Source organism: Rhineura floridana, chromosome 1 (genome assembly GCF_030035675.1).
Source record: "Rhineura floridana isolate rRhiFlo1 chromosome 1, rRhiFlo1.hap2, whole genome shotgun sequence".
Classification (NCBI taxonomy): domain Eukaryota; kingdom Metazoa; phylum Chordata; class Lepidosauria; order Squamata; family Rhineuridae; genus Rhineura; species Rhineura floridana.
In genome coordinates, this window is record NC_084480.1 from 89,451,328 (window position 1) to 89,471,199 (window position 19,872).

Below are 19,872 nucleotides of genomic sequence, written 5' to 3' on the forward strand. Positions count from 1 at the left end.
CAACTATAAATTGGCATATGTAACACCCTGGCTGTAGGTAGCATTTTCTATACTGCTTATAGTTCCTAGATTTCCCACAGGGCAGAGATGGGAAAATTGTGGCCCTCCAGATGTTGCTGGTCTGCAACTCCCATCAACTTAATCAGTGTGGGCAATGGTCAGAGATGATGATGAGGGTCACAGGTTCCCCATACACTCACAGAAGCCTTGTGGCAGGTATCTTGGGGTAGAGCCACACTTACTGTTCTGTCAGTGCCATTGCATCTCCACCTCTCTTTTGAAAATGGGGGCACATTATGCTAGTCAACCCCTGCCTCTTTTTACTGTAAAACTTGGTGGGATCAGCTCAAGTGCGTTTTTTTTTTTTAAAAATCAGCATTAAACAGATTTCTCAACTGATCGGAATGCTGGGTATGTGCAGTGGTTAGCGACTAGATGGGCCATGAAAATCTTCTAAGTATTCTTATGAGATGGCTTTCCTGCACTTAAAACAGTATCATCAACAAAAAGATACAACTGTTTTTGGAATTAAGATTTTAAAAACAGAAATATAGTTGTGGTGCAAATTTTTCCTCTCCAATGTTTTCTACATCCATGAAAATAAACATTTTGCTTTCTTCTGTTTTTAAATTCTGTTAAAATGTTGTTCAGATATGCTAAGACTTGTGGTTATTTGGTCATGTGGTTTGTATGGATCCGTGATGTGGGACTGCTGTTATGTTGTACAATTGATGTAAGGAGGAAGCAGAGACTGATCTTCATAACTATACAAACTCTTTGTCTGTGTTGATTAAAGAATAAAATCATATACTGTAGTTTGTTGTACTAATGTGTGCAGGTATGTTCATAGTGGCTATGACTCCAGAAGTCTGACAACTGACAAATCTAGAGCACAAATAGGAACTAGCTTCAACATTGGCCAAGCATGGTGGTATTGGAAGCAGAGAAGGAGGTGACTGTCTTACTCCAAGGTACTTCCTGTTCTTCAATTATGACTGTTCCATAATTAACTATGGAAATCTGCTGCCAATTGTGGTTTAAATTTGTACAGGGCCAGGCTAAGGTTTGTGCTGTTTTGGGGCAGGTAAAATTTTGCAGGGCCTGGTTCTTGATTGCTGTTGCCATCTTTGTGTTTAAGTGGCAGTTTAACCTATGTTAAAGAAAAACTTAAACTGTTGTATATACTAGCTACAATGTCATGAATTTAAAAACCCAACAACTATCATATTTACAGAGAAGTAAAAGATAGGGTGAAATGGGGAGGCTTGGGGGAACTTACAGCAATCATGTGTTTGCGTCTAGTATTACAGGGGTAGCCAATATGGTGTCCTCCAGATGCTGATGAACTTCATCTCCCATCATCCCTGACCATTGGACATGCTAACTGGAGCAGATGGGAGTGGTAGTCCAGCAACATATATTTCCAGTTTTGTTTCTCTGCTTTCTTCTTGTCTGCTAACTTTTGTTTATTCCCTGTACTGCCCTAGATCTAAGGCTATAGTCCTTTCCCATTTGAGCTGTTATAACAACAGGATCGTTCACTCGCCTTTGTGAAATGAATGTGACTTTGTGCAAGTGACTTTAGGTAGGTCTCTGTCACTCAGCCTAAACTTACCATACCAACTTAAGAAGGCTTCTGAAACGAAAGCAATTTAATGGATAGAGTACAGTAATTTAGACAGGAGCAACTTTCCACCAGGTCTTGCTTCTTGCATCACCAGAGGATGCAATGGGAAATTTTCCATTGTGTGCTGCAGTTAGAGCTCAGTTAAGTGTCTGGGAGCATCTGAGTCTGCAGCACTGTTGAAGCCAAGCAGATGTGTACTTGATCAGTCTCTCCCATGGGATATACATCGGTTTGCCATCCAAGAGTTGAATTCACTAATAGGCAAAAAACCTTGCGGTTTAAGAATGTACTATAGCCCACAAATATTTCTATCAAACTTTAAAAAGCAGGGAAATTGGGCAGCTATAGTGAATGCACCAGGGGAGCAGGAGACCTGAACTCCTCTCTGAGATATTGTACTGTCCTACACATTCGTCAAAATGCAAACACAATTTGGGTTGGTCTTTCACAGTCCAATCCACTTCCTCTGCAGCTTGGAAGAATTTGGTAACATGTGCCTCTGAGCATATGGTGAGTGGTGGCAACACCTGCCATCTCCAAAGATGGAGAATTATATTTTTGTATGTTTGTTGGTGTTCTTAGTTTGCTTCTTTCCTGTGTTACTAATGTTTCTACAGAGAATCTAATGTAGGAAATATTATTTCCCTCATTATTCATCCTAGAAATCTGTGTCAAATTTATTTTTATTAATTTCAAAGCCTTTTTATTGGTCAGTGTCATATGATGGTGAAGACAGCTTTTGTGTTTCTAATTGGCGGTAATGTTCTATTTCTATTTTGGGTGCATTAACAGTTGAATCTGAAACGGCAGTTTGATGTAAAATCAGACTGATTACAATACGTTGCTACTTCAGCAATGACTAGCTGTTGGAAAAAAGAGGATGCATGTTTTCAGTCTGCTATGTTTAAACCACTTCATTTAAGGAAAGGTGGGCACAGTCAATTAAAAACATAGAGCACACGTAGAAGTTTGCTAGAATATATTTAGTCTCCTACTGTTTTATCTTGTGCAAACTGAGACACTCCTGATGTCCCCTGAAGACTATTCTGCAGAATAGTCAGTGCCATTATTCCACAATTATGTTTGGAGTTTTTTTAGTGTAAATTTTGCAAAGTGTTGCTGTACTTCACATATTCACAGAAAGAGAAACAAAAGAAAATGACTTCCTATAGGAAACTTCACTAAAATTGCAAAGTAAATGAGACATATTTAAAGTAACCATCTGAACTGTATCAACTGTCTTAATAATGTTGCTTCCTCCCTGCTAAAACAAGATCAGCACAGCACATGTCTTGTTTCTGTTATTTGGGCTGATTGCAGGTGTTGCCACCATTCACCATATGCTCAGAGGCACATGTTACCAAATTCTTGCAAGCTACACAGGAAGTGGATTGGACTGTGAAAGACCAACCCAAATTGTGTTTGCATTTTGACGAATGTGTAGGGCAGTCCAATATCTCAGAGAGGAGGTCAGGTCTCCTGCTTCCCTGGTGCATTCACTATAGCTGCACAGTTTTCCTGCTTCTTAAAGTTTGATAGAAATATCTGTGGGCTATAGTACGTTCTTTAACTGCAAGGTTTTTTGCCTGTTAGTGAATTTCTCAGCTTTTTAATCTGGGAGGTAAGAAATGGGATCCTGTGCAAGTTTGCTGAGAAAGGATTGATCATTTGCATGCTTATTGAGTTCAGTGGGATTTACTCCCCTGCGATCATGCTTAGGATAGGTGAAACTGACCGGGGGGGAGAGAGGGAGGGCTGGAGTGGGCAGGGGAGGAGGAAGAAGAAAAAGGGGAGGAGAGGGGAAGGAGGGGAATGGCAGATCTGATCTTTTGCATGCTTATTGAGTTCAATGGGATTTAGTTCTGTGCAATCATGCTTATGTCAGGTGAAACTGACTTGCAGGAGGAGGGAGAAATGGAAGGAGCAGATTGGAGGGGAGCAAAGGAAGGGGGAGGGGACGGCAGGCCTGATCATTTGCATGCTTATAGAGTTCAGTGGTACTTACTCCTGTGCAATCATGCTTAACATAGGTAAAACTGACCATGGGGATGATGGAGAAGGAGGGGATTGGAAGGGGATGGGGAGGGAGGGGCAAAGAAGGGGCCACGAAGGGGCAAGAGGGAGGGGATAGGAGGAGGGATGGTGGGTTTGATCATTTGTGTACTTTTTGAGTTCAATGGGATTTATTTCTGTGCATTCATGTATGGAAATGGACAACCTTCAAGTCGACCCCGACTTATGGCAACTCTATGAATAGGGTTTTCATGGTAAACTGTGTTCAGGGGTGGTCTTACCATTGCCTTTCTCTGAGGCTGAGGCTGAGAGCCCATTGGCTTCATGGCTGTGTGGGGATTCGAACCCTGATCTCCCAGGTCATAGTCCAATACTGATCTGGGGGAGGGGAGGGGGAGGGGAGGGGGAGGGGAGGGGGAGGGGAGGAGATTGTGTGGGTGGGCACTGGGCGGAGGGGAAGCCCCTTTTCTTTCCAAAAGGAAAACATTGTGAACAATATAATTGCTTTTCAGGGTTTCCCTCACTGTTTTATTCTACAGTGGGCACATGTAGCCTCCCACCCAAATTTAAACCAAAGCTGTCCCTGGCCACATCCACACCAGGCTTTTATTTCACTTTGGACAGTCATGGCTTCTCTCAAGGAATGCTGGGAAGTGTAGTTAGTGAAGGGTGCTGAGAGTTGCTAGGAGACGCCCTGTTCCTTTCACAGACCTTCAGTCAGAGTGGCTGACTGTTAAACTAGTCTGGCCACTGGAGCTCTGTCAGTGGAATAGGAGTCTCCTCTCAGCACCCTTTACAAACTATGCTTCCCAGGATACTTTGGGGGAAGCCCTGGCTGTCTCAAGTGAAATCAAAGTCTGGCGTGGATGTGGCCCTCTGATTAGGCAAGTGAAGCAGTTGTAGGTCTGGCTTTTAGAACACTGACAGTTGGTTTTTACAGAGCATGCCCAACACTATCATTTAGTTCAATGCAAAATTTATTAAATTAATTAAAATTCAGCCAGGCATTTTAAAAACTTTTAAACTGCAGAAGATGAAGGTCAGAGTATGGGGCAAGGTCAGTAGTAGATTTACAGGTACTCTGTGAACATGGCTGATTTTTAATGAATTTCAACAGATTACGAGAACTCTGACAGAAAAAAGTCCAAAAGTACTCTGGGTTTTTCTCTCTCTTTTTAGATTTGAACTCTCTATTCTCTCTGACTGTTTTTTGTATTGCCATGAAAATTGAGAGGGTTGTTAGGCAGGCATTTCCGAGTTCAGGACTATATGTTTTGTAAGGTTTTGTTTTGAAATGAGCTTATGGGAAGCATCAGAATGGCATGGCGGGTATTTTCAATTTAACATTGTGGAATGTGAAAAACCCACACTCACCTCACGTGGCTGTATAATAATTAATCTGTCCACTCAATACATTCAACATGAAAGACCCCACTCTATGTACCATTACATCTAGAGGTATGATTGGTCTGAATACAAGAATTGCGGCACCCAGACTGTGGAACTTCCTCTCCAAACAGTCTCAGTTGGCTCCCTCTCTTACAACTTTCAGACTAAGATTTTTTTTTCCTGCCAGGTGTTTGGACTGTGCTGATCTTTCCCTCTTTGCTATATTGTTTTTGGGTTTAATGTGCTGAGTATGTGATTAGCTTTTCTGCCTCTTTTCATTCTCTTAGATTTTTACTGTGTTGGTTGCAATTTTAATTGTAGCCTGCCTTGTGTATGGTGTGTGTTTGTGTGCACACGTGTTAAGGCTGAAAGGCAGGCTATAATTTTACATTAACAAATAGATAACCACACATACTTTTTTAAAGTTACAGGCATCCTGATGGCCTGAACCTGACAGGCTTGCATACAATGGTGCTGATAGACTTCTAGAATTATGCAACTCAAGCTATGTATTGCCTTTTTTTAAAAGTTGGTATCCCTAAGCTCTGTCTTATTCTTGCTCCTGTGTGCGGTTTATCAAGGCAAATATTGGTTGTCTTACACCTTGTCTCACTTTCCCCCAAAAAAGATTATTTTTTAACACCTATGTTTCATAAGTAAATACGTGTTGGCATCTAAGCGCTCCTCTGAGACTTTTTGTAACACTTTCCCTGCTATAGAACTTTCTACAGGAAACGGGGGGGGGGAACAGTCTTCAAAAGGCAGTGAGCACCGTCTGTTCTTTAATTGCTCTTTTTATTAGCTTTGCATCCTTTGCTGCATGACTCTGTCAATTTCCTTTTCTGGCTCAGCCCATCTAATATGCAACAGAATGCCAGCAATTTCTATTGTTTTATATAAAACTGTTTTTAGAAAATTATGAAAAAAGCTATTGCTGTGCGCACCTTGTTTTGTAGAAAACAATTGAAATTAATTTCATTTTTGTGTACCTTCAAGGCAGCCCAGAGCAATGGACAAAGGAATAAGAAGTATTTTATCTGTGACCTAAGAGCTGCTTAATGTGTGTGTATAATCACTATATCAAAACAAGCATAAGATGCCATCAAGGAACTGGGTTGCTCAGACCTTCAAGACCATGCTTTTCGCTCTTCTGTTGTGTTTTTGTTCCCTCTGGACCTCAGTACAGAGACCACAAAACCATCTGCTCTCTGCTACGCTATGTAGCCTACTGTAGGTCAGGCACATTGCAGAAGCCATAGGGTGAATGAGAAGGCCTGATGTAGAGGAGCTCTTGTCTTCTGAGGAGCCTTGGTGCCCCAGACATTGCTGCCATGACTCATCACCAAAGCTTGGAAAAGTTACTTTTTTAAACTACAACTCCCATCAGCCCCAGCCAGCATGGCCATTAGACTGGGCTGATGGGAGTTGTAGTTCAAAAAAAGTAACTTTTCCAAGCTCTGCACATCACATTCAATAAATAAACAAAAAATCAAGGCACATTGCAAATTAGAGCAGACTTTTGATAGAAGAGATTATTGTAAAAATCTGTTGTGTAACTATTAAAAAAACAGAACAAGCAGATACCTGAAATAGCTAAGAATAGATTCTGTGTCGGGGGTGGAGAACCTCCAAGCGCTTCCATCTGGACCTCCGAACTCTTCCCAGGTCACAAATCCCTCTTACTGGCTGTGCTTCACACGCAAGTGTTTGGCTCACTGGGATGCGCCCTTGAATTCTCATGCCTCTTTCCTGGATGGAGAATAAGGAAGGGTGTGCAATTATACGTAGAAACTAGTCTGCAGTACAAAGGTAAAATTTTCATTAGTTGCCCCACCCGCTTTACCTCTGGTCCTGCCAGTCATTGGCACGTGGCCCTTGGAAAGTTGCCCATAAGGTAACGTTGCCCTCAGGCTGAAAAAGGTTCCCTACCCTTGTCCTATGTGAAGCTGCCCAGCTTTATTCTATGGTTGCCTCTTCAAAACTTTGAAAGCCCCCCTCTGGCTACAGCTTTTCACTGGGAGAGTGATCAACTAGTGCTAGTAGTCACTTCAGATGGTGTACAGAATGCCTGTGGTCGCCCTTCCTTGTCTGGAAAAATCCACATTGCATGGAACTTAGATGTCTCCTTCTGCCATTACTGGGAGGTTAACTGCTTGATCCTGTGGTCTGCTGCAATTATGGAGTGTATGGTGGAAATGTAGTAGGGATTTCAGTGTGTGTAGCAAATCTAGGAAGGAGAGAGGAAGGAAGGGATGCTTTTTATTTGCTTTCCTTAATGTCACCAGCATCAGTCCTCATTAGAATTAAATTACTCATTTTCATGTTTTCAGGACTGAACCCACAGCATGTACGTATCGAATGTCATTAATTCTACTTAAATCTTCATTATAAAGCCTCTTAACTTTGACTTTAATGATCTACTTACTCTCTGGCAGGCAGACAAAACAACTAAACTAAAAGTCTGAGCATTCAAAATCCTGTTTCAGTTATGAGTGTGATAGTTCTAGAGAGCTAGATGAGAGGAGGAGTGTATATAACTGACCATACAAGTGGGGAAAAACTATCTCTGGTCTAGATTTTCTGTTGCATTCTATGGTGGGGCATTTGAACAGTCAATTGACTAGACTTGGTCAATTCACCGGACAAATTTTCTTAATCATTTTTAGAAGAGACAAGAACATAATCATGAACAGGTTTGATACTTGTGCTAATTACAAAAACAAATTAGATGGGTATTGTAAAACAGCATCATTAACTTTAAAATAATAATAATTATGAATAATGAATTGTCTGATTGCATGTTTCCTACCCTTCTCTGAAGGAACTCTGGGCACTATATCAAGTTCATTCTTGTATTATCCTCCCACCAACTCTTTGAAGAAAGTTAGACTGAGAGTATGATTTGCCCAGTTAGTTTTGTGGCTGAGCGATAGTTTGAACTTAGTTCTTCTTGATCATAGTCTGACACTCTAGGCAGTGTCTTTTGCCTCTTATGGCTTCTTGTGCTTCTGTTTGGAGATGCTTGTGGTTATAGTAGGTAACTGGGAAGAGAAGCTTTTCTATACTTTCGGGGAAGGGCCATAGCTTGGTGGTACAGCATCTGCTTGGCATGTAGAAGGTCCCAGGTTCAGTCCCTGGCAACTTCAGGTAGGGCTGGGTAAGAATCCTAACTAGTTGTCTGCAGTCAATGTTGACAATACTGACCAACCTGGATGGACCAATGGTCTGACTCTGTATAAGGCGGCTTCCTATGCACTGCTTAGTTTGCTGCTGACTACTGCAGACCTAGGGGACCAACTGGTACCATAATGAGGAAGAGAAAAGGTATGCTACCACACACATATCTGGCATTCTTGGAATATTGGGCAGTATTTGACTGTGGTCAAATAGGTGGTTTGGCGTGCTAACCCCATAAGGTGTTGATGGTAGTTTTGCTGTTGTACAGTAGGGCCCTGCTTATACGGCGGGTTAGGGACCAGGCCCCCGCTGTAAAGTGGAAATCGCTGTAAAGCGGAACCCATAGACTATAATGGGGCCGTCGCGCGAAAATGACACTAAAATGTCGCAAAATCGGCTTTAAAAAGTGGAATTTCCCATCGCCGCATTAGCAGAACGCCGGAATGCGAAGCGCCGGTAAGCGGGGCCCTACTGTACATTAAACATTTAACATTTTAACCTAATATTTTCTCAAATAATATTGAACATGTAAAAACTAATACTTAGTAAAATATGCTCCAGTTAACTGGAAACTCTGTAGAAGACTCTTCTGTCTCTTTTAGGTATAAATCTGGATGCTTGCTTATGCAGTCAAAATTCAAAGATTGTCATTCCAGAGTAGTTACAGTATATTTCAGCCACACACCCTTTGTTTTGAGTAGAGGTGAGCAACTTTCCCTCGTTCACATTGAAATGTCTTAGAAAATAAGCCATGCTCTTTCCAGTTGTTGTTGTTGTTGAAAAAGTCCTTGACCATGTCCAGTTTAGAAGGATTAGGTAGCAGAAGTTGGGCAAGACCTCAGCCAGACATTCCAGAGAGCTGTTACCAGTCGCAGTACAACAGTGGGCTAGATAATAGCCTAGGCTGACTGGAATAAGGCAGCTACTTAAATAGACTCATAGCTGAGGATGGTATTAGGATGTATTGTTCTCTGCAAGATTTCTCACCTATGCTGTTGTGTACTCAGTTTATTTGACTCATTTTTATAACATGATGACAGCCCTTTCTAGTCTGCTTTCAAATTTATGAAAAATTGTGTCTGGCCACCTGCACAAATTAGGCACATTTATATGTCTTGTCTCAAACTAAGCCATGTCATCCTGAATGCACATTTGCTTATGTTAGTTTTTGAAGTGACACTTGTGTTTTCATCCTGTCATTTGTGGTCACGGATTGTTTTTTATGAGATGCTGGCCTGGTCCTGCACATTTTACTATTTTTGGGTGTTTGCTCATGACACAAGTGTTTCCATCATTCAGATTTTGTCATTACAATATGTTGCATTTATTTTTCCTACTTAACAGGGCATTATAGGAGGAAAAGTGTAGATATGGTTTCTCATGGAACAGCTTAAGAACAGTGCTATTGTGCTGGACTAACAAGGCATGTTTTTCTCTCTCTTTACTCCCTGTTTTTCTAATTGGTCATTCTTTGCAATTCATAAGCATGGAATTATTGAGTAAAATATGGTTGTTTTTCCAGATGCTCATCATTTAGTTAAACCAAAAGTACCGTATATTCCGGCGTATAAGACGACTTTTTAACCCTGGAAAATCTTCTCCAAAGTCGGGGGTCGTCTTATACGCCGGGTGTCATCTTATTAGGGTTGCCATATTGCCCGGATAGCTGGGTTTTACCCGGATTCTAAGCATGCCACCCGGCGCCCGGCTAGCCCCTTAGGTGGCCCGGATTCTCAGCTTTCATTAAAAAAAAAATTAAGTTTCTAGGTGGTGCAGTTCTCGAAATATACATAAAAACGTCAGGCACCCCCCCCCCCGGTTAAATCTTTTTTTAAACTACTGTATAGCACTTCGTAGCTTTAACCCCGCCCGTTCAGGATTTCAGCCAATCAGTGAAGTGTTTGTTTGGTGGCAGTGTCTGCAAAACCTCATTGCGAGGCCAGAAAATGGTGGTTTCCCCTCCTGTTTATCTGAAAATCTCATAAATTGGGTAGGTATATACATTTCAGTTTTTCCCCCTGTTGTGTGTAGGAGTCAGATCCTGGGCAGTGTTTTGAAAACCTTCCCAATAGTTGCTTTTGGGGGTAAAAACAGTGCTAATCCCATATGTCCAGAGTAAATCCTATTGAATTCAGTAGGAATTACTTTTGAGTAGACATGATTATGAATGTGCTGAAAATCAATGGGACTTTGGAGTGAATGTAAAAAAGAATTGTGTTTGTGTTCTCTTTCTGCCCCCCCCCCCCCAGTCCTATTTTAAAGCAAGTAGACAGGGCTTACTTAGGTATTGCAGTTTTTATTCTGTAGGAAACTAATACTGATTTTTAAAAAACTAATACTGATTTTTCTGCAATGACCAATTGGTTTGACAATAAACTATTATATGGGCTGTATGTATTTATACATCTGCAGTGTGTGCGTGTGTGTATGGAGTCTTTCCAACACCCCTGTGAGGTAGGGTTGGAAACCAAGGCAGCTCACAACAAGAAATAAAGCCATTTAAAATCCAATAACCATAAAAACAAGTATAAACAGTTGCAAAACAGTGTAAAGAGGCATGATTCGGAATTTTGGGTTGTGTGAATGAAGTTGCTTATCACTTGAGGTTGCATTTCTGTCCCTGTTTGAGTAAGCCCCATTGAATACGCTGGGACTTGCTTCTGAATAAATAAATTTAGGATTGCACTATAAATATCTTTACAGTTTGTGTAAATAATAAATATATTTGATAGTTATGCTTATATAAATATTTCTTCATTTATCATATTTTTGGTTTTTGGTTAGGAATCCTGACTGGTTGTGAGATGCTTAGTTTTTTGCCTTATAGGAATCTTGTTGTGGTTGGTATGGTATTACATTTAGGAAAGTCTGCCTTCTGTATTTTTTTTCCTATTTGCATTTCACTTATCTTTAACCTCACTCCGTTACAGCCATAGAAGCAACAGCAGCATATGCAAGATAATTAACTCCCATTGGTGATAAGAACAAGAATTTATAATTATTATTTCAATTAAAACAAGAGGCTTCTCAATACTTTGAAGAGGACCAGATATTTATTTTCTTTCTGAGCCCAGGACTGGGTCTTTCATGATGCCCGGTGTGTGTGTGGGGGAGCAGGAGAGTAGTCGATAAGACAGACATCCTGGCATTGATAATCGAATTAGCAAGGTATGTGTGGGGTTGTTGTACACTTCCAGGCTCAGTTTCATTTTGAGTATGGAGGTGGAACCTGTGTAGATGTGGTTATCAAAGGGAGAAGAAATTTTGAGTTAAGCAAAGCTCTGCTTTTTGTTTGATTAAGCAGGGGTAGTCTTATACGGCGAGTATATCCCAAACTCTATATTTTAACTGGAAAAGTTGGGGGTCGTCTTATACGCCCAGTCGTCTTATACGCCGGAATATACGGTAATATAAATGTATTTCAGTAAATATTTCCCGTTTAATACTGCAGGGTACTCAAGGTGTTTCCAAGGATTAAGTAATTATTTTGGCACATCAGGTCAACTTCACAAATAATTGAACAAATATCTGAAATCAAAATAGGCAGAGGAAGATTTTGAGGAAGATTAGGCCCATTGTAGACTGATCTCATCAATGCCTGCCTGAATCTCCATGTCTTTTCTCTTGTCAGAACAAAGATGGTGATGCACAGGGCTAACCAGGGTTAATAGTAACTAACTTCAAACCCCGGTTTCGAACATTAACTTTTGGTAGCAGTTGCCATCATCAGTATCAGTGCAAATGAAATGCAAAGACATGGTTAACTTTGGCAAGAAAAGAGATGGGGAAAATTTGTGTGGGAGTGGGGACAAAGTACAGGAATTGACAGCTTGCTCCAAATATTTAAAACATGATTAAGAGATTGGTTTATTGTTATGTCAACACCAGAGCAAAATGTCAAGTGTTCTTCTTTTGATACTGTTCCTAAAAACGGAAAAACTAGAGGCAGATTTCCTGTCAATTCAGTTTGCAGTAGTTTGCAAGAACTGGGCATAAATGTTCACGAACATGAATTCATGGGAATTTGCTCTTTGTAATTTGTTAATCAGAGCACCTGGTAAAAGGCGTTAATCTGGTTGCCCAGAAATCTGATGCTACTCTTACTCATCTGAAATATCCAGCTCTGCACAGAGGCCACACCTAAAAAGTAATACTAGAACTTAATAATTTGAAATATATCCCAACTGTTTTTAAGTACTTACAACCAATTTAGTAGTGATATAATTGTATATTTATAAAATGTTGTGTGCAGGTGCATTAAACATTTTCCTATAATATAATCTATTTTACATCCTCCACTGTAAAGAATTTTAAACAAATTCTGCATGCATAACAAAAATATATTAACCAGATGGGAGCACAGCTGATATTTGCTGTGTTACAGACTGGTTTTTGCTCTGTAATTGTGTATGTATTTATGTATATTAGCATGGATTTTGGACAATCCTTGATAACTAGCTTAAAACTGAGCAGTTTTATGAATGCGGGGTAGGCTTTTTCTCTCTTTGCCTATTGCCTCATGTTTTATTTCCTAAAGGTGAATATGATGTTAAGCATTCATTTGAATTCTAGACACATAGTTCCATGTCGTGGAGCCTCTGTACTTACCCAAGGGAAAAGGTGAAAGTGCTTCCCATCACTCACCTTTCCTGACAGTGATTAGGGACTGACATTGACTACTTCCAGTGGGAGTCCCAAGGAATCATTTTCAGCCAGAAAGACTGTAATTGTGATATGGAGCCTGGAAGAAAAAAATATTGACACAATGAAGACCAATTAAACTCTTTATTTTCTTCCCTACAGGAATACAGTGAATCCCATAAAAAGTCTTCTGATCTTCATGGTGAGTTGCTTTATGGTTACTTTCCAATGTAAGATTTAGACAGCAATCCTAGGTACCTTTACATCTGCACTGAATTTGATGAGACTTCCTCCTCAGTAAAAAAAAATGCACAGGATCAGGACATTAGACTGTGGGTTTGAAAACAGTCACTTAGAAGAAATGCCACTGGAATTCAATGAGGCTTGCTTCCAGGTAAAATGTACTTTAGATTGGCAAGACTCAGTGGGCATACAACTATTGTATTCACTTTATATTATTGATTGCTCACTAAATCTTGCATAATAACATGAAAAGCTTAGGCATCTTGCCATTGTCCTTACAGACATGCTTTGTGCTTGCCCTTTCTCCTTAGTATTGGATTTATTTTGCTTTAGAGAAAGTAATATTGATCCCAAATCCAGTTGAGGCTGCACAGGATTTAAAATGCAACCAGCTTTAGAATGCTGTCATTCTTTTCTCTGAGGACTTTTCACTTGACAACAAATCTCTTGTCCTTGCCTAGAACCACAGAAGGCTTTTGCTTCAGACTGTGTAAAGAATAGTGTGAGTCCCTACAGTTCTTTACTGTACAAGAAACTGAAAGCATTGGTATTTGTGTAATTCTGCATGAGGAGAGCAATTGCAAGAAGCCAGTCCTCTTTCAGAAGAATTAAATGAGGGGAAGTAGGCAGCCATATGCAAATCAAGGATATAAAGGTCAGTGCATTCCAATACTTAATAGTTCTAGTGTGACTTCTTTATTTGCATTCTTGAACTACACTCACACATCACACACATACCACACACACACACTTAACTTTTAACAAACTTGTAATTCCATATGCACTTACCTGGGAGTAAGCCTCATTGAACACTGGGACTTAAAAGTAAACACGCATAGGAATGTGCTGTAAGGTCAAGCACAAGAAATGTGACTACAAAATTGTTTTGCAAAACAATTGGGTTCAGATGGATTGAATTTTTAGTAACAACATCTTGAAGTTTTAAGATTCTGCAGTACTAGGTTAAAATGAGTTGCTTTCTCTGCACACAGTTTTAAAAAAGATGTTTCCTTCCTAGTGTTTTGTTATCTGCCATTCAGCAGTGATTTTATCTTCCTTTTTACACAACAAAGCATTCAGGAATCTGTACCAGTGGTCCTCACTGTGTAAAGTAATCTGTTTTATGGAGCCACAGTGACTAGAGGAATAGTTATGAACTGAGTAATCCTGTACTTGCATTATCCTGAGTCCACAGATATGCCACTGGTACAATGGTAGAATGGCCACTGAATCCTATCCCTGGAGGAGTGGGGAGTGGGAAAACACCCAAGAAGAAAATACAAACCAAAAAACCCTGCCACAATTCACATGCCACCCACATAAGAGACAGCCAATGAACTCTCAGCAATTGGAGCATGCCCCCAGCACACCTACCTGCATCACAACACATGTAACAATAGCAGAGCATCCTTACTTCATAAGCCCCTTGTACAGCCAGCAGTGACCCCAGTCCTGCCAGTCTCCAGGCATCTTAACAGGCAGGTGTTTGAGATCTGCCACTTAGAGACATTGCTTGAGGAGCTCAATACATACAACATTACCTGGATGGGGGCCTACACAGAACGCACCCCTACTTCTCTCTGGGTCAGGGGTTCAGGATCATCCAGAGAGAGAGACTTTGTCAAGCAACCAAGGGCCAGGGCCAGGACACACAACTGGGAAGCCACACACACACTCTGACAACAGTAGTGTCCAGTAGCTCACTGCACAGGGTGTGGACTTGGGAAGCAGGAGATAGAGTTGGAGCCCTGCCATGGGGTAGGGAGGAACATGTCTCTGTCTCCCTTTGCATGCCTGGAAAAAATGTCAGGGATAAAAGGCAGTGAGCTCCTGGGACTCAAACTCACACAGCAAACACTATGGAGCAACTCCCTAACTACTCAGCCACAGCAGTAGACAGCAGTCAGATACATCGGGCATTTCTCTTTCCCTTTGCTTCAGTCTTTGTACCCAACTATTGATGCCAGATGGATAGAAGCTGCAGGAGGAGCCCTAGCTCAGTGGAATAGTTCTTGCTTTATGTTAAGAGGGTTCCTGGTTCAATCCTGAGTACAATCCCACGCTGTGAAAAAAAGAGGGAGGGGGATCCATACCCAGGCACATCTGAGCTGACCCACAGATTTCTCTCCCTCCCTCCCTCCCTCCCTCCCTCCCTCTCATCCATCCATCTATCTCCATCCGTCCATCCATCCATACCCCGCCTTTCGGCCCAAGGCCCTCAAGGCAGCTCACAGAAGACACAAATATCAAAATACAATACAAGAATACATCAATAAAACAATAAAGCAATATGATTTACAAAACACAATTTACAAGAGTTAAATAACAATAACCATCATAATCTACATTTCCAGCTTAACACTTGCAGCACTAAAATTGGCCCCAAGGTACCGTCTAAAAGCACATAAGTCCATGAGTCCACTACCTAGCTGGAACTAAGCAGGTCTGGGTATGTCGGGCCTGGATGGATATCTGCAAAGAAACCTCACGTACGCTGCCTTGAGTCCCATGACGGAAGGAGGCTTGGTGCCTACGGTAGGCCCTTCCCGGTACTAACTCGCTCCTTGAAGCGGCTCAGGAAGGCAATAGTTAGATTAGTCCTAAAGGAACACGCAGGCAAGGCTCCTGAAGAAACAGACCTGCTGCTGCTGCTGTTGCCTCCTCCTTCACTGTGCTGGCCAGGGCTGTGGAGTTGGAGTCAGAAGCAATTTTGGGTGGAGTTGGAGTCGGTAGAAATGTACCGATTCAGACTCCGACTTCAAAATAAATTTTGATTGACAAATTTTTTAAAATATAAATTCAAAATGTCAAAGAAGCTTCCCATGAAGTCAGCTGCAGTTGAGCATTTCACCATAACTCAAGATGGAAAACATTTTGTGTGTCAGTGTATGACACAGGACCCAGATGAAGACAAATGCTGTGATGCCAAGATCAGCGCATATTCAGGCAGCGATAAAAATGCTCCTATGAGAGCTTCCAATTAAAAAGACATTTACAGCCCTTTCCAGGGCTGCGGAGTTGGAAGCAATTTTGGGTGGAGTCGGAGTTGGACAGTAGAAAAATAGAGGAGTCAGAGTCAAAGGTTTGGAGTGCCCACAGCCCTGGTGCTGCCGCGGCCACCTCTGTCGCCACTGGCCCGCCTATGTGCTTGAGGCCGAGCCAAGGCTGCTGCAGGACCGGCATGAGGAAGGGGCGTGCTGAACTGAGAAGAGTCTCTGCAGGTCTGCTGGTGTACTGTATGGGCTAGGAGTGGAGAACCTGTGGCCCTTCAGAAGTTGTTGGACTCCGGCTACTATCATCGCTGCCCATTGGCCATGCTTACTGGGACTGATGGGAGTTGGAATACAATAATATTTGAAGGGCCATAGGGTCTCCATTCCTAGCATAGATCAGTGTCTGGGTCCTATGTGATCAGTTCATCCCCACACCTATGTTGCCTGATATGTAGCATCTAAGCAGGACTCGCTGCCCCTTCTTCATCATCACTGTCCCCCCCCCCATCGCTAAGTGACTGCTATACCCTGGCAGTAACACCCATCCCACTTGTGCATCCTGAGAGAAGCTGCCCCTTCACTGTCTGGGGCACCTAAGTGAGCACACAGTGGAAGGGCCACTGCCTTTGAGCCCATCAAGCTTTTTGCCCCCTTCCTTCTTCTCAGTCACGTCCAGAGGGCAGCTGAAGCCAGATCATACCAGGGTGAAGAAAATGGATCCCTGTCTGCCACTTCCTGCCAACAAAGATATGCCATATGTGGCAAAGTCAGAGCTTTTAATCAGCAGCATCCAGGATGGAGGAGATCTTGGAAGGAAAAGAGTGAGTTAGTTGCCAGTTAGTCACTCCACTAGGATTCCTGTGATTTGGACAGTGACTGTTTAGATAGCAGGGTAGCAGGTGCAGTGTCCGATATGGCACCAGTTCCATGCTAGGAATATCACTTGTTGCACTGCCTATCACAGAGCTTAGAAGGGTACAGGGGCCTTACTAAAAGAAGCATGTTAACAACCCCATGAAGAAAGAACCAGGAGCTTCCTGGCTATTGCTCCTGGTCATGGAGGTAGGCCTCCCTAGTGGTCAGCATGGAATGCAGTGTGGGATAGATCCTGTACTTGTGAGAGAGTGGTCTGTGGATACTATAGGGAGATTCAGAGGGAGAGAGAAATGAAGCAATAGGAAGCAGCTGCACATTCTTTTGAATCTGCATGTGCAATAGGTGTTTTAAGAATATCAGAAAAGCCTGCTGGATCAGGCCAGTGGCCCATCTAGACCACCATCCTGTTCTCACAGTGGCCAGCCAGATGCCCAGGGGAAGCCCACAAGCAGAAACGGAACACAACAGCGCTCTCCACTCCTGTGGTTGCCTGCAAGTGATTTTCAGAAGCATAGTGCCTTTGACAGGGAAGGAGAACATAGCCATTGTTAGTAGTCATTGGTAGACTTACTTCCCATGAATTTGTCTAATCTTTTAAAGGCATCCAAGTAGGCAGTCATCACTGCCTCTTGTGGGAGCGCACTAAAAGGATGGAATTTTTGAGGGTGTGAGGCAGACGATTGATTGATGCCACCTGAGTGCTCAGCTGCCTTTTCCCTCCCCCCCCACTGCCCCCCACCATTGGAGAGAGGGGGAGATTGCAGTGAGTGGCAGGATATTTTCCCCCTTGAGGTTTGTGGTGGAACTCTGTGTGTGTAGTGGCCGTTTGTTTTGCTCCTAGTATCTGGGCTGTGATCCTGTAAGGCAAAAGTGCTTATGAATGTTTGGTCAGCAGTGGTAGTGGTTGGAGTAGAAAGCTCAGCCTTTGCCAACAGACAGCTTGCCTGCATGTGGGGATGGGTGCTCTCCTGTGCAGAGGGAAGAGTGTTAGAGCAGTATAGTTTGGTCAAGAGAAAGTATTCCATATGGCAGAGGGTGTTTGAAAGAGAAACACGGGAGACAGTCACAGCAGTTACATGTTCACAGAATGTATTCTCCCTTTCCCCTGTGGCGTGCTTTGTCCTGACACCCCCAGTTGTTGGAGTAGACCTGGTTTTGGGTGTTTTGAATCCTGTTGGCATGGAACATGTTGGGGGTTCTAGGATAAGATGTTTTAGAAATGTGCACAAGTTTGCATGTGTGCTCAGGAAACAAACTGTGTGCAAAACACTTTCTCACTGTTTCCCATCGCCAAAGTTACCCCTTCTGAGCTCAAATTGTGCATGACATGAGACTGGAGAGCTATAACCGCTTGCCCTTTCATTTGGGCTATAGCTTAGTGGTAAACTATCTGCTTTGCATGCAGAAGGTCCTGAGTTCCGTTTTCACAGCACACTGCCTCAATCCAATACTACTGAACTTGCTTGTGGATTGGAATGCAATTCCGGTCAGATTATGCATATCTCTGGGTTTTGCAGTACATTTTCAGTATGCAAAAAGTACATTCAAAAATATGGTTATGTAAATGATGCATAACACATATTCTGTTGGTGAATACATTAAAAAGTGCATTTTGTGTATAAAGCGCACATCAGGTAGGTAACAGTTGTTCCTGTTCAGTGGAATAGGATGCAGTGGGATTCCACAAGATGGAACACACCTATTATTTGAGTGCCAGCGAGACTGAAATAGGACTGCATTAACTGCTTAAGCCCATCCCTATCTCCAGAGATAGAGAAGCTCTCTTCTGAAACTTCGGAGTGCTGCTGTGTAGACAAGACTGAAGCAAGATGGAGCATTGATCTGACTGCATAAGGCAGCTTTCTATGTCTTGTGGTCTCACTGCATGTCATGCTCACTGCGGGTATGAAAGGGCATAGGATTTCATATTTGTGTCCTACTGTCCCATCCACCTCTCCACCCTCTTTTGGACAGTCTGTTGGTAGTGTTCCACGGGTGTATTGGGGAAACTACACTGGTATGTATGGTATGCCCAGCAGTCTATCACACGTTTGACTGGTGTTGCAGGGATTCCACCATATTCTAGACTAGGATCCAGAACCCCTCAGCTGGCAGAACTTGAGAACAGGACTTCTCCCTAATTGCAGTGACATGTTAAATATACATCAGATGGTAGATCTAATCCAAAGCTGGACAAAAAGATGTAAAAGCCATGATGAATAAAATCTTAATCTTTCACAAATCACTTTTTGCATTTATAAGGCTATAAGCAATTAAAAAAAATCAAATGTTTATAGAAGAATGTGTTAGCTTTTTCGGTTGTAGCTTTATATTAGGCAATTATGCTTTAATAATAAGAAAAAAAGGCTATTAATCCATTATTCAAGCCTATGGAGCAAACTTTGAGTCATTATAAGACTATTAGGTCTACTCATGCAGAGCTTGCAGATACAAACTGAGTAACCAGGATAAGTCTGTCTATTTTTAAATGTGTTAATTTTAGTACACCTTGGCTTAAGTGTGTGCTGTTGAAACGTATCTCTAACAGCAGGGCTAAGCCCATGCAGCTCTGATACTAACTATGCAGGTAGAGCTACTTACAAAAGTGTAATCCTTTTTGGCATGAGAGAAATAAGATATTCTAATGAGAAACATCTTCAAAGAGATTATCCACCTATCTTAATAATTTTGTTTCTGGAAACACCATGAGTTACTGTAACCTAGGGGTTGGTGTCTTCCCCGCCCCCCCATTTTTTAATAAGGATCCTTATTAAAAAGGCAGAACTTTTCCTGGAGATGTAGGTTCCATCAGTATTGTACTTTTAAAGCAGTATCATGACACTTTAAACAGTCATGGCTTATCTTGGGAACTAGTTAGCAGACCTTGTCCCCCTCACAGAACCCTGATTCCCA

General features: G+C 42.0%; 1 protein-coding gene across 13 annotated transcripts in view; it reads left to right on the forward strand.

The window, feature by feature from the left end:
* Nucleotides 1–19,872, forward strand: part of SEMA4D (semaphorin 4D) — a 169,654-nt gene that overhangs the window by 16,027 nt on the left and 133,755 nt on the right. For 10 of the 13 annotated variants that reach the window (XM_061626030.1, XM_061626060.1, XM_061626068.1 and 7 more), the window contains exons 2-3: nucleotides 13,010–13,049; nucleotides 13,552–13,745. The gene's annotated coding sequence lies outside the window, so the exon portion shown is untranslated. The remainder of the gene's footprint in view (nucleotides 1–13,009; nucleotides 13,050–13,551; nucleotides 13,746–19,872) is intronic. The other 3 variants (XM_061626015.1, XM_061626042.1, XM_061626036.1) reach the window with 2 other exon arrangements.